Genomic DNA, 15,936 nt, shown 5'->3' on the forward strand with positions numbered 1-15,936 from the left:
GATATAGTTAAGATTTAAATAAATATCACACCCTAATAACACCAAATAAACACTATTTTCAAGTATCTGTAAATACCTCAGTTTATGTTTTCCCTAATATAGTTGATTAACCAACTATATTCATAAGACCAAGTCCTTTAGTAAAAACTTACTGCCTAGATCCCACAGATGTAGGGGGAGGAACTCAAAAAAACAAAACAGAAAACAGTGGCATGATGGTGAATGTTTAATTACCAGCTCTCCAAAACAAAACAACACAAAGAAAAACAAAAAAAAAAATATTTGTAGTGTTCACTGATTTCCATGGTATAAATACCCCCTTCCTGGCCAATTTCAAGTTATCAATAAAATATGACTAAAACCGAATTTGGGAAGAGATATGTAAAATCAAGTTGCATGAGGTGGCTTCAAAACACCATTGGAAGATTTATGGTCAGCAGAGAACCCCAGAAGTGTCTACCGTGGACAACAGGTCCCATATTTGCTGTTCACTGACTATCCTGACCACTGCAAACTGTTCTCACATACACATGTTTAATAAATATTTGTTAACTAAGAGGATATCTCAAATGAGGTACAATAATTTCTGAGCTAGTTAAATCACATTTAGAATACTTTATTCACTTCTGGATTTTACAGTTTAATAGACAAAATGGAAACTACATCAGAGGATATCAATGAAAATATTGATGTGAAATAGTATATAATAACAGGAATTTCTTTTAGAAGTAGAATTCTAGAGGTTACATGATAACCATCTTCAAATATTTGAAGTACCATTTTGAAAGAGATATTTGATTTTTCTATGCATGATTTAAGAAGTAGAAGCAAAAAGGAAATATTATAGGCAGAGTGGCTTACTATGGAGGAGATTTTTCAATAATTTGAACACTTCAAAGACATAATAAAATGCTGTAACAATTAAGAAATCCATTAACATTAACAGTGGTTCAAAGAAAGGAAGAAACTTTGAAAATCTTATTCTAGAAATTTCAAATGTCTAGCACAAAGTTAGAATGAATGATCCCAAAGTCTTCTTCAGCCTTTAGATTTTATGATTACGTGTTAAATACATTTCCATAGCAGAGATATAGAAATTCCCTCTGACCCTAAAAGAACTCCTGTATGTTATACCTTCTTCCCATAGGTGAAATTCTTCCACTCTTACGCAGATGAATAGCAAATTGTCTCCCTATTCATGACTCGAAGGAAGGCTGCTTAGTTTGGTTCCTGAGAAAACATGTTCCAACTCATACAGATTGCAATGAGGGAAAATGAATACTTTGCTTACATAACATGAATATGAAGCATGCTTCCTTTAGGTTTACATGAATGTATTCTGTTTGTGCCTCAAAGTAAAAATATATTTTATCCCTATGACAATGGAATATATATATTAAATGTGAAATATTTGTCCAAATCACTTCAAATATTTTTTATAGAGAACAAGCATATCTGAGAAAAAAACCTCTATGAGGTACATATCTGCCCCACTTTAAAAGCATGCTCCTTGATTGGGGATATATGTCTTCCTCTAGTTTACATATATTACAGTATTCGTTTTTACCCTGTCATTTGAGAATGCTGTTTTGGCCAATTTTTCTTTCTGAAATAAAATTACAGTAATTGTACTGATGTTCATATTTTTGTACATGTATTTCCAGGTAAAAATATGATGATTGAAGCCTTTTTTTATAAGAACTAATGTTGGGACCTTTTGCCTCTTTTAGGCCTGTGACAGCCGCAGACTGGAAGTTTCCATCCTCCCTCATTACTTCCGCGTTTGTGGCCTAACTAGCTTCCTGCGCATGAGCTCTTGGCCCTAACTCTGCCTCCCTACCTAACCCGAAACCTGCCTAAAGACCCTAGTGACAGACGAGATAATCAATTCCCATTGGTTTATGTTACTTCCTTATCTTCCTCTATATAACTAAGCCTCTGATGGAATAAAGCTGAGTTTTGCTGCGCCCTTGAGGCTGACACATCTCCCGGCTTGGTGTGGTTTTGTTTTTCCCCGGATCTCAGGGGAGGGTGTCCAAGCCTCCGACACTTGCCCTCTCGCTCAGCCACGGGGATAACAGGCTGGTCCTGCTTGTCCCCCCACCTTCTTGTTGCTGAAGAGCAACAAATTAATTTTCTGAAAAAGACTTTTAATACCTTTAGCTGTCAGTATTGTCACCTAGAAGATGAAGGGATTAAACTAAAAGAATCTAAGATTACCTCTATTTCCACTATCTATATTCTGTAGAAAGTTATTCATTAGTTTATAAACATTCCTTGAGCTGTTACTATGTACTAAGCCATAAACTAGGCACTGGTGATAAAGGAAAATAAAACCTGAGGCACAGGACCTAGTTAATAGGCACCACCATCCAAAGCATTGTTAAAATTTATACTCACTGCGCCCAAGTTAAAGCGAGGGTACAAGGGCAGAGTGATTTACTCCATCAAGAGGACAGCATGGAAGTAATGCTTTACAATAGGAGATAATGTTTAAGCAGTTTCAAAAAGAAAAGAAAAATTCACAAAAGTCTATGTATTTTGCCTATGCATTAATCTTTTGTGAAAGAATGTGTTTAATACATATTAAGACATAGTTATCATACTAACAATTCCTATGGTTCTACTTTACATGTTTAAGTTACTTATAATACCCCTAAATGTCATTTACTTTCAAAATGATAAGTATTTAAAAATACATGGAGCATGTACTAGCAAATATATTCTTAGAGTAGTTCTTCTAGATTTCCATTAATTTGTTGACCTAAGTATTTCAGTTTCATTAAGTATAACTTTTTCAAGGCCATCAAGTAACAAATATACCTAAGAAAAGAAAGTTCTCCAAATTTTTCAAATTCAAGATCTTTTCCTGTGGATAGAGAACTCTGCAGATGATTAAAATACACTAGGACTTTAAAAAACAGTTCTCAGAACTTGCTCATCTGAAGCCAAAAGCCACTGTCTCTCCTTAGTTCACTTGACCTTTCAGCATGGGTAAACTTTGTTGACCACTCCCTCCTAGAAATACACCCAATTCCATGTTTAGTCCATGTTTCCCCACACCATCAGCCTCTCTACCAGTTCTTCTCAGTTCTCCTTGTCAAGAAAACCAAGATGTATACTGATGCATCTCAAATTTCTGTCTTTGCACTTCCCTAATACATTCCACTGCTTCCTTAGGCCACCTCCTCTATTCTCATGTATATGAGAAAATGGGCATCTCCATCCCAGACTCTCTTTTCTATATCATCACATGAATTTCTCAAAAATTTTACTTGCCATATTTTTTCCCCACAAAGTGCTTTTCTTCATTTATTTCTTATGTTAAATATAGTACACCCATGTAAGATGTGTCTAGATATGTGGACAATGTTCTTGTTCTTTTTTGTTTTTTTGAACAAAACAGTGTTTTTATTCCACAGCTATTTGAAATTCTAAGCATATTTACTTGTGTTACATAACACTTAAGAGAATGATCGGACACATTGTTAAGAATACAATCATGTAAACAATCAGATATCTTCTCACTATTCCTCCACTGTTGTCAAGTGATTGCTGCTGGTCCCCTCTTAATCTAACCTAACCCTGATTCTGTGCCCTGCCCAAGTTTAGACAAAAAAAAAGAAAAAGAAATGTCATGTCAGAAGGTTGGTCAGAGTTCAGGCTATAAAACTACAAGATTAGTAGGAAGTACTAGTGAGTATACTTTCCTAGTTGTTAATGGAAGGGAAATTCAGCTTCAGAGGGCAGAAAGATAGACAGGAAAATAATGAGGTGGAGGAAAATTACTCCCTTCTGATTGGAAAAGGCTCATTAGGAGGGAGTCACACTGAGGAGCTCTAGTGGGGCTCTTATCTCTCCCTTCCCAGCTTCTCCTCAGCAATGTGGGGCAGAAAGCCACATGAACCTGAAAGCTGAACAAAACGCCTGGCCTGGTTCCTCTTGTAACAGAGAGACAGGGGTTTGTGTGGAGGGACACACAGTAGTGAAAAGCAAATAGGAGACAGAGGACCAAAGGGGGACATTCCCATCATCTCCAGGATCTGCTGGTCTGATTATCCTAAAGTCCAGATGCTCAGGAAAACCTATTGGGATTTAAAACTGTGCACTGCCAACTCTTTCTATTCTTGTTCTTTTTCAAATCCTCACTTTCTAGATACTCAGTCCACAGATGAGTCACCTTCTGACAGCAAGCACATAGACCCTGCAATGATGGAGCCAGAAGACTGATAGCTAAGACCACATGTCACCACACCACTGACCAATCAGAATAATGGGCACAAGATGATCGCATACACTGCAACTCTTTCCTATAATTTTGCTTTTAAATGTCCTTGCTTATAAGCCAACTAATAGAGAGTTCAGGACCTTGGGCATTAGATGCCCATTCACCTTGCATGGCAACCTCCAATAAATGCCCACTTTCTTTCATTATATACTGATGTTTAGTTTTGCTGTACATTATGTGAGCAGACCCAGGTTTCTTTGGTTTGGTAATACTACTTCAATTTGAAGTGGTTTGTTAATTTAGTAACATCAAGAGGGAACAAAATGTTAGTTGTAATAGCTAAACTTTTGTCCATTATTGCATTTTACATACACTAACTCACTGAATTCCCACATGAAGGTGTGTTTTGTATCTCTTTTTCTTTTCCAAGGTCTTAGAGCTTCCCTCATCCTAATTGGTTATATCAAGATATTCACAATTATATATGTAATGAATTATGCCAAATGGCCCTTATTCCATTGCTTTATTTCAACAAGACTTAGGTCTCCACATTAAGCATCCCCTCTCCTGGGTTGAAACTCACCCATCTGTATGGATGGTTCCCTCAAACTCATATATCCACTTACAGGACACCTCAGACTTCCCATGCAGGACTTACTATCCTGTTTTAATTGAGGCTCATTTTCCAAGAATTATACTTGACCATATGTTTAGGTCTCTGTGGAATAACTAGTACTATATTTTTTGTTTCTGTTTTTGTTTGGTATCATTAATCTACAATTACATGAGGAACACTATGTTTACAAGACTCCCCCCTTCACCAGATCCCCCTACAAACCCCATTACAGGCACTGTGCATCAGTGTAGTAAGACGCTGTAGAATCACTACTTCTCTTCTCTGTATTGCACAGCCCTCCCCATGCCTACCCCCACATTATACATGTTAATCCTAATGGCCACTTTCTTTTTCACCCTCCTTATCCCTCCCTTCCCACCCATCCCCCCTAGTCCCTTTACCTTTCATAACTGTTAGTCTATTCTTGGGTTCTGTGCGTCTGCTGCTGTTTTGTTCCTTCAGTTTTTTCTTTGTTCTTATACTCCACATATGAGTGAAATCATTTGGTTCTTGTCTTTCTCCACCTGGCTTATTTCACTGAGCATAATACCCTCTAGCTCCATCCATGTTGTTGCAAATGTTAGGATTTGTTTTCTTCTTATGGCTGAATAATATTCTATTGTGTATATGTATCACATCTTCTTTATCATTCATCTACTGGTGGACATCTAGGTTGCTTCCATTTCTTGGCTATTGTAAATAGTGCTGTGATAAACATAGGGCTGAATCTGTCTTTTTCAAACTGGGCTGCTGCATTTTTAGGGTAAATTCCTAGAAGTGGAATTCCTGGGTCAAATGGTATTTCTATTTTGAGCTTTTTGAGGAACCTCCATACTGCTTTCCACAATGGCTGAACTAATTTACATTCCCACCAGCAGTGTAGGAGGGTTCCCCTTTCTCCACAACCTCACCAACATTTGTTGTTCTCTGTCTTTTGGATGGTGGCGATCCTTACTGATGTGAGGTGATATCTCATTGTGGTTTTAATTTGCATCTTTCTGATGACTAGCGATGTGGAGCATCTTTTCATGTGTCTGTTGGCCATCTGAATTTCTTCTTTGGAGAACTGTCTATTCATATCCTCTGCTCATTTTTTAATTGGATTATTTGCTTTTTGTTTGTTGAGGTGCATGAGCTCTTTGTATATTTTGGATGTCAACTCTTTATCGGATCTGTCATTTATGAATATATTCTCCCGTACTGTAGGATGAATTTTTGTTCTGTTGATGGTGTCCTTTGCTGTACAGAAGCTTTTCAGTTTGATATAGTACCACTTGCTCATTTTTACTTTTGTTTCCCTTGCCCAGGGAGATATGTTCATGAAGAAGTTGCTCATGTTTATGTTCAAGAGATTTTTGCCTATGTTTTTTTCTAAGAGTCTTATGGTTTCATGACTTACATTCAGGTCTTTGATCCATTTTGAATTTACTTTTGTGTATGGGGATAGACAATGATCCAGTTTCATTCTCTTACATAGCTCTCCAGTTTTGTCAACACCAGCTGTTGAAGAGGCTATCATTTCCCCATTGTATGTCCATGGCTCCTTTATCATATATTAATTGACCATATATGTTTGGGTTAATATCTGGAGTCTCTATACTGTTCCACTGGTCTGTGGGTCTGTTCTTGTGCCAGTACCAAATTGTCTTGATTGGCTTTGTAGTAGAGCTTGAAGTTGGGGAGTGAGATTCCCCCACACAAACTTTATTTTTCCTTCTCAGCATTTTTTTGGCTATTCGGGGTCTTTGGTGGTTCCATATAAATTTTTGAACTATTTGTTTAGTACTATGGTTTTTGAAGACATAGATACTCAAAATATCCTATCTGTAATGATATTAAGAATATTTTAATATGGCTGCAAGAAACATTTCCAGACACTCATTTTCTACTTTGTCTTAATACTTGGGCAAATGCACAATGTGGCTGACCACTGAACCATATGCTTGTCAGTCTTGTGAGCCTCTCCTAAGCTGCACTGTTGATTCTATGGGTCCAAAACTGAATTATTTTCAGTAACATATGGAAAAAACCTATTATAAAAAAGATACTCGGATTCATTATGACAAACTGATTTTTTAAGTATAGATATTTTGACCATGACATTTAAATATGGGCTTGGAAAAATTTACTCATCCAGCTACTTAGGGAAAATGGTAATGCATGGGGCCCAACCATCCAGTTATATCAGATGCTATTACTATTTATACCAAATTCATTCTGTGCAATGTTTGACTAGTTTTAGTCAGATTATTTTATTAGTGACCTTTCCTCTTTCCTCATGATGCTGGTTAATCAAAAAATTCCTTTTAATTATTTTGTTATGCTGTCCTCTCTTTATTTTCCTTATACTATTTGTATGTCTCAGCATAGGCATCCTGACTTCCAAACTTAAAATTACATTAGCACCAAGTATTCTCTGATTTAACTGATTTAACTAGTAATCAAACTCATCATTCTGATGTCTGACATTTCAACCCCCAGTAATTCCGATCTCTCCATTTTGTGCCTACCTCTGTGAATCTAGTAATACTTAGTATACTGCATGAAGCCAAGATATTCCATACCTCTCCTTATTCCTGTGACCAATTGCCAAACTGAGTCATCTCATCTCTCTAAAATCTCACTTAGGACTTTCCACAAAAATAAATATAAACATTCACTCATCTCAAATTCAAACAGGTGACCAAAAGTGAAACATTTATATTCAGAATAATTTGACTACAAAGTAAACTGAAAACAAAGTATTTTCCATTAAAAAAAAACTTAGTATCATCTGTATTTCTATATTTAAAATAATATATCTGGGAAGTAATCTACTTGTGAACAGGTGACTAGAGCAGTGTGTGACATGATTAAACAGAAATGGTTTGAATCTTATGATTATATTAATCTAGATTTGATGTTCATAATCTATTTACAAATTAAAAATCAATATAATGCATCTTGATAAAAGAAAATTGCATGTTTTCTTTCCATTACAATAAAATGAAGAGCCTCTCTGATCACTAGTTTTTCATATAACAGACATGTAACCTCATAACACTAGTCAGAAACAGTTATACCTTAGGAACTTCACAGCAAACTGGTTTCTTTGAATGGGCAGATATTGAACCTCATTAAAAATGAAGTGGCTTCTTCAGTGATATTTACAGCTTCATTGGTGTTTATGAACCCCCAGAATGATGGTGAGATTGTCAGGTTTTGACCAAATATTTTTCAGCAAATATTTTCCCAGATGTTTTGGAATTTTCCTTTGCATCTTAGCATCTGCACATATCAGCTCCAATATACCACTGAGACCAGTGCCATTGTTGCTACAACACAAGGAACAACTCTCAAGTCCCACTTAAAATAAAACTATCTTTTTCATATCCAGTGCTCTTCATCCCTAGAGCCATCCTGTGAGCTCATGTGATAACGTTATCTATAGAATTCTATGGGGATTATCATGATCAGATCAGTCATAGTCTCCTAAAGCAATAGCTAGCTAAATGTTATTCCCACCTCTTCGTTTTATTTCCCCTTCCATTTTCGATACTGTTATGTTTTACAGTATATATATATAGCCATGTCAATCACCAACTATAGTCCTTTTGCTGGTTTTCCATTGCTCTTAAAATGACCAAATACCCTGCTTGGACTTTAAAATCCTGGCTTATTTGATGTGGCTTCCCTGTCTTCAACCATATTTCATGTCACTCACATGAAAGCTATCTGTATTCCAGCTACCATGAATTTCTTCCAATTCTTCAACTACATCATTTCCTCATCCCCAAGGATATTATATATACTGTTCTATCTGCAAGAAATGTATTTTCTTCTTCTCCCTCACTTCAGCTTAAGGTAACACACTAGCATCTGTGCATCAGGTCTCAACTTCACCTAATCACCTGTGCCTGTAATTCATTTGACTTTAATATTCTTCATTGTACATTGGAGCGCTAGGTGCACTTGTAATTTTTTTTCTTATGAAAGTCTCTGCCTTAACTTAAAACATCCTATTTTTATACTGTTTTAATTCATCAAGTTTATATATGTGTATACATATATATATATAGTTTAACATGTTAATTTTTTTCTATTAGAAGTATGTGAGAATTACTCTATTAGAACACATACAAAAATATTTAGATCTGTGCTATATGCTGTGATAGAAGGGCTCATGTTAGTAAAGAGAGATGAGAAGGAACAAGGGAGGAGGGGAGAAAGAAGAGAGAGTGCTTTGTAATTTTTAATTTTCAAGAATGTAGGAGCAGTAGAAATAAGAATGTTATATGCCAGAGAAATTCTGTGTTCAGTTGAAGTGTGAGGTATACTTGTTAGAACAGTTCAAATCAAGCTCACAGAAATGAAGGTTAGTTGCCTACAACTGCCTCCTAGCAGAAATTCACATATAAGATGATACATTATTTTTCCTTAAAAAAATCGTCCCAGCTCAACAAAACCTGGCCAGTTTATTATATGATATTTAATATATATTGATCCAAAATGCACATCTACTCTGAGAATAATGGAGCAAAGAAATAAAGTAATAATAACAGATGCCTCAAAACCAAGAAACACTTTTCACCTGAAATACTGAAAAATGAAGGTATGGTATTTGTATTTGTTAAAATTAGCTAGAAGTTATTAATCCTCAAATTCCCTTTGAATATAGAAAAGACTGGAATATCAACCCCAGGGAAAAATGCTTAAGGACTTGGTACCTGGTATTAACCGTTTTAAGATAATGTGTATACCATATCCTTCTTCGTACCTTTACGGACTTAAGTAATTGATATACCTACCAGAAATCCCACATAGGCCCTTAATAGACTGATTTTAGTCTAACCTTCACAAACATAATTATTAAACATATAATCTCTAGCTTCTAGAAATTTAATATTTGAATATAGCTGTACATATAACATCCTCTCACATTGTTCTCTTTTTTTTCCCTCTTAAACATCTATGGGCTAACTGAAAGCCAAAAGAAAAGGAAAATGATGGGTGGAGGATAAGGCATTTCATAATGAGTGAATATAGTTATTCAAATCTACCAGATTACGGTATATCTATTTTAGCATGATAATTTGCATGGCAATGAACTATACCATTTAATGAACAGTAGGATCTCTTGGTATTTGAAACAAAGCAGTAGGGAGATATAAGTGAGGACAGACAATAAAAGCTCTGTATAGCATTAAATCCTAAAGTTGAAAAAGTAAGAATTTTACAGGGAAAATATTAACTTGAAACTCTAGTGTTAAATCAGATTGAATTAGAATGTTATTGACATACAAACAACCTGAACATAAAATCTCCATGTACTTAGGTCTTATGCAGCTAAATAGAGCCAGTGCCAATTTAAAAAATAATTTTAAAACAAAACCAGATTAATGGCTTGTTGCTCCTCAGCAACAAGAAGGCAGAGTGGGGTGGGGACAAGCAGGACCAGCCTGTTATCCCCAGGGGCTGAGCGAGAGGGCAAGTGTCGACAGCTTGGTCACCCTCCCCAGAGATTCGGGGAAAACAAAACCACACCAAGCCGGGAGATGTGTCAGCCTTGGAGGCACAGCAAAACTCAGCTTTATTGCATCAGCTTAGTTATATAGGGGAAGATAAGGAAGTAGCAAAAACCAGTGGGAATTGATTATCTCATCTGTCACTAGGGTCTTAGGCAGGTTTTAGGTTAGGTGGGCAGGCGGAGTTAGGACTAAGAGCGTGCACAGAAACTCAGTTGGGCCACGAATGCGGAAGTAATGAGGGAGGGTGGAAACCTCCAGCCTGCACAAGCCCAAAAGAGGCAAAATGTCCCAACAATGGCTCAAAGATAATTAGATAGATTACACTGTTTCGGCAAAACTAATTTGCAGCTCAAAATATGAATATGATATATACAGCTGCTATGTGTGTGCACCTATGTACAGTTCTGCTATAATGCTGGTTTTAAAAATACAGATTTGTTTCAAGAAGAATGACAAATAAATGAAAGATAATATGTATTTTTTGCTTATGGGATACCTCCATGAGAAACTCTACCTGAATGCAGAAAACTTGCAGGGTAACTTAAGCCCAGTGAAAACAAATTAAAAACATGCCTTTCAAACATCCAACCACCTCAGCCCACCTCATTAGCTGGTAGCCACACCATTCACATAGCTGTTAAAACTTTCCATCTGATAACAGATGATCCTCCTTCCACCACTTCACAATAACTCCCAAGCTGAAACCTTTGGTGCTCACTTCCACAAGCAAATGTCAGGCCTTTTCCAAGGTAAAGTGCCATATTTATTGTAGTATTTGTGTATTTCTTAACTATTTTTGTGTATTTTTTAAACAATTCTTAATCATTTTTATGAAGTTCTATATTTTTAGATGTCATTAACAAAGTTTTTGAGTATTATGTCTATAGTCCCAATTTTTCCATAAGTCCTTGTATTTTCATTATTTGATATTGCATAAAACAATGATTGTTAAGAACCCATATATTGCAATACAGAATTTACTACATCAGGTTACCTGGGATGAATGAATACTCCTAGTACAGGTTTATTCCAAGACCTCATTAAAGTTTAACAAATTTGGGCCACTATTAGAACTTACGGTTTTCACTAGGAATGAAGATGAAGGTGTGAGATATATTTTGAGTCCACTTTGATCTTTCTTCATTTGTCTAATGAAATTACTGTACTATATTTGGCTCCAACAAAACTCACAAGCACAATCATGACCCAATGGCAGTACTTGGATATGAAATAGTTACATTAGTGATTAAAATAATTTGATCACCATTTTGGTGAATTATTTTTTAGAATGTCTTCCATATTTAAAATGTGGGGTTAAAATTCCCCAGATTCTCAAGTTTCACAAGCCATTGTCTTGCAGACACTGAAGTGACCTGGATTTCAGAAACACACCATTATATTTTCAAAGCATAATTGAGTAACAAAAGAAACAACAAAATATCCCTAAGACTTTAACTGCATTTTCAGATTAACCACATCCAGGAAAGTATAGGTAATGATTACTGTCTTAGTTTGGGCTGTTATAACAAAATGCCATAGACTAGGTCACTTAAACGAACAGAAATGTATTTCTCACAATTCTGGAGTCTGGGAAGTCCAAGATGAAGATGCTGGCTCATTTGGCTTTTGGTCAAAGTCCCCTCCTTGGCTTGTTAGACAGGTACCTTCTCCTTGGATCCTCACATGGTGGAGAGAAACTCTGGTGCCCCTTCCTTTTCTTATAAGAACACTAATCCCATCAGAGGGGCTCCATTCTCATGACCTCATCTAAACCTTGTTACTTCCCAAAAGTCCCACAATATCATACCATCACACTGAGGGTTAGGGCTTCAACATTATGAATTTGGTGCAGGGCGGCACAGATGTTGAAACAGAAGCATTCAGTCCTTAATGCCTCCTTTCCCAGATCTTCTCATCAACAACTGCACAACTAAGAATATCACTAATTACCTAATTCTTAGATAGATTAATATGTTATCTAGTTTGTATATGTCCTGTAAGTCAGGCGTGGTCACCAGATCTTTATTATTTATTTTTTTTACCTATGTGTCCTCAACTTTCTTCTCCAGAATGTGATAAGCAAGGTATCCTTCAGGATGTTGACATTTACATATGTCATGCTGCATATAATCTGATTACTATGAGTGAACAGGATTAAAAACTCACAAACTCTTCAGAGTTTTCAGGTAAAAAGAGTTGTTTCAGCTTGAATTAATCACCTCAATTTTGCTTGCTTCAACTTGCCTAGAGGTACTCGGTGCTTATAAGAATAGTTTGTTTTATCAGAGGAGCACCTGGTAAGGGACAAGTGATGAGGTTGGAACACGGAAATCAATTTTTTGTTTAATTTTTACAATGATAATTAGAACTAATTGGAAGAGCACCCAATGCAAAAGTATGTCTATAAGATTCAAGAAGTAAGGTTGCCAAGTTAAAATTCAGTTAGAAAAATGAGATGGAAAATGAATGACTTCTGGTGGTGTTTAAAACCCATTGCACTGCAGCTGAACTGAAGATAGAATGTACAGAGATATGTTTTGTACAATATCATCAATTTGCTGCAAGGAATTCTCCCAATTACAGTTGTATAAAAGCCCCTAATAGGCCCATGTGCAAACACAGTTGTTTCTAATATGATTTAATTGGCTTTAAGTATAAAAAGTACCTATAAATCAATGTTACTCAGGGTAGAAGTGGTAATGATAATAAATTATCCATTTTTAAACATAACATTCAAGCCAGATAATTACTTGAAATACTTTTGTAAATAGAGGGGAATAAAACAAAAATAGTCCCATAATACTTTTTGTTGAACTAGAGGTTTTATATCTAATTTTAGACTCCTTTTCAGTACTATTTACGAAGGAAAATGCACCTTATTTGTAATGACTACAAAACTGAAAATGTTTATTTATAATTGCTGAAATAAATTGTACTATGTTCATATGCATTGCTTATCAAATATTAATGACAATCCAATAATATAAAAAGCAATTTTGAAGGAAGTTGGTAATTAATAATCATTAATAATGATTGGTACCTAACCATAGCATCATCATTCACTGCTCTAGAAAATTCTTAGAAAGATAATGGGACCAATATTTGGATCACTCAGTTTCTCACCCATCAGCCTTGGCAGAAAGTTTTCTGTCACAAATGCCTGTGAAATATGCCAACCATAATTTACTTTTCTCAGGCTTCAAAGTTTTGTCTCTTAATAATATAGGCCTCATAATATGGGCCTGAGACAATCTCAAAAACACACATATTAAGTACTTTCTGTCCATCAGAAAACGCATGTGTATCTGCATTTTAAAAAGATATTGGGGTATTCCTAATAGGCCAAGTCATGAATTTCCTGGAAAATGATGAAAACAACAAAAAATAGAAAATCTAAGATGGGCTACTTCAAAGCAACAGACAAAAAAGATGGTTAAAAGGTGAGAGGTAATTTTTGTTTTAGCAGAAATATATGTGGAAGTGAACATCATCCTTTATCAGTTTAGCAATAATCCTAAACAATCTGGCCTCACCTGTGTTCACATTCATTGCCCCAAACCTTTCTTAATCACTTCTTTCTTCCCCCTTTAAGTAGTATTCCCATTTTAAATATCGGTTCTAAAATGCAGCCACATTTTTTCGTTAATTCTTAAAAAATGCTCTCTGAGTTCTAAGATAACTTTTCAACCACTTAAAGCCAATTTTATATTACATCCTGTTTTTTATATTACTATAGTTCAGTACCTAGTGTAACCGCGGTGCCAGCTCTCTTGACTGTTTGCTGAGCTTTCCTCAGGGCAGCGCGGGTTTTGAGGCTCCGCGGTGGCTCCTGGCCGAACCAGGCGGGAGAGACCCAGACAGGCCACAACCGGCAGCGCCAACTGGAGTCTGCGCAGAAGGAACCTGCCCTCCAGGTCGAGGACTTGATGACGTTACCAGGGAGAGAAAAACCCACAGTGCACTCCAACTCCCTCTCAAGAGGACCCAGCCTCGCGCTTGCGCAACAATCTCAGTGCGCTTCCTCCTTTAGTAACAGTGAGAAAGCTTGGCGTCTGTGCTTTCATATTGTATCTGTCTGTCTTTTTTGGCTTTTTATATTTGCGGCCTCAAACTTTGAGCCAAAAAGCTTAGCCCTAAAGTCCTGCATGTGGTCTTGTTAACCATCAAAGGAATTTTGCTTGTGATTTAGAATTAATGCAACCAGCCTTTACCTGAAGCTCGCCTCCCCTGAGGAGATGAAAAAATATGTATAATTATAACGGTTGAATTATAGGAACGTCACGGCCAGACCCACGTCAACAAAAATACTGGAGTTAACTAAGCAAGGACAAAGAGTTTCACCATCCTCTGATCCTTGCTGACATCCTGATGTCTGAGGTCGATTGCCACCTCCTGACCTTAGCCCTATCCTGTTTCCCCCTTTGTCAAATATAAAGAAGCTTGAAGTTAACCCTGAGTTAATATGGTGCTTTAGAACATTAGTCCACCATCTTCTCAATCTACTGGCTTTTTGACTAAAGTTGATTTCCTTGCTCCAAAATCTTGTCTCTTGATTTCTTATATCTTATGCAGCAAGTGGCATGAACTTGGACCCAGTAACAAATTCCTCTGTCCAATCAGTAACTGATGCTCCTGCCTTAAAGCTGGCTCTAGTCTTTGGATGGAGGAGATGGATGATTTGAGCTTTGCCTCCTGCGTTCTAACTGGTCAGCCTTGCAGTAAAATTTTTCCAAAAGCCAGTGTCCCATGTTTGGCTTAGGGGGCACATTAGGCAGAAGGCCCTAAGGAATTAATATTAGCCACTGAACAACAGTGAAGAAGACTGTGGCACTGCAGTCAAGACTACTCTTCGCTAAAAGGTAAATTTAAATTGAGTGAGATGAGACTCCACAAATACTGAGAATCCTACAGAAAAGCAGGAACATAATTAGGCTGATCGACACTCTCGGGATGTCCCAATTTTGAAGGCTGCCCTCAGCTTCAGTGTTCGATAAATGGTAAACTGATTGGAAAGTTAAGTAGAAGCAACAGTACAGCTTTAGCCAAAATGCCCAGCTTGCATGGGATCTGGTAGCAGCTTCCAGCAGGGTCCTTCAAATGTGGCATTACTGCCTAAACGTCTGCATCCACTGCTCATTCACTTGAGCTTTCCTGAGAAGTAGAGCTCGGAGTAGAGTAAAACCAGCCTAGATCTCTTGTTCAGAATTAATGCCATGGTGAGTTCAATTTTTGTGGAAATAAAATTCTGTCTGTCTCTCAGTCTCTCTCACATGCACAGAACCAAGGGGATCCTAGTTTGGTGTAGTCTATAGAAAAAATGTCAGGTAATTAACAATATTTACATGTAGTTTGAAAGGAAATGCCTAAAACAGAACACTATAAAGGAGAAATAGGTCATGATGAAAAATGAGGTTGTTTTTGAGGGTAGTATACAACTCAACAAAAGAAAATGAGGTCTTATAGTTAAATAAGATCTTAAACATTATATGGCTTTACTTCATCATTTTATGAAAATGAACCCAAACCTCTGGAAGGTTATCTTACTTGACTAGTGTCACAGAGGCAACATTGACAAAATGAAAGAG

At 36.6% G+C, this 15,936-nt stretch overlaps 1 long non-coding RNA gene across 2 annotated transcripts in view; it reads right to left on the minus strand.

Annotated features, from left to right (window-relative positions):
* The window catches only part of LOC118968977 (uncharacterized), a 259,357-nt gene extending 245,121 nt beyond the window's left edge, over positions 1-14,236 (minus strand). For both annotated transcript variants that reach the window (XR_012128723.1, XR_005056859.2), the window contains exon 1: positions 14,096-14,236. This is a non-coding gene — a long non-coding RNA (uncharacterized lncRNA). The remainder of the gene's footprint in view (positions 1-14,095) is intronic.
* Between the last annotated feature and the right edge of the window lie 1,700 nt (positions 14,237-15,936).

The sequence above is a fragment of the Manis javanica genome, chromosome 3 (genome assembly GCF_040802235.1).
Source record: "Manis javanica isolate MJ-LG chromosome 3, MJ_LKY, whole genome shotgun sequence".
In the NCBI taxonomy this organism is placed as follows: Eukaryota; Metazoa; Chordata; class Mammalia; order Pholidota; family Manidae; genus Manis; species Manis javanica.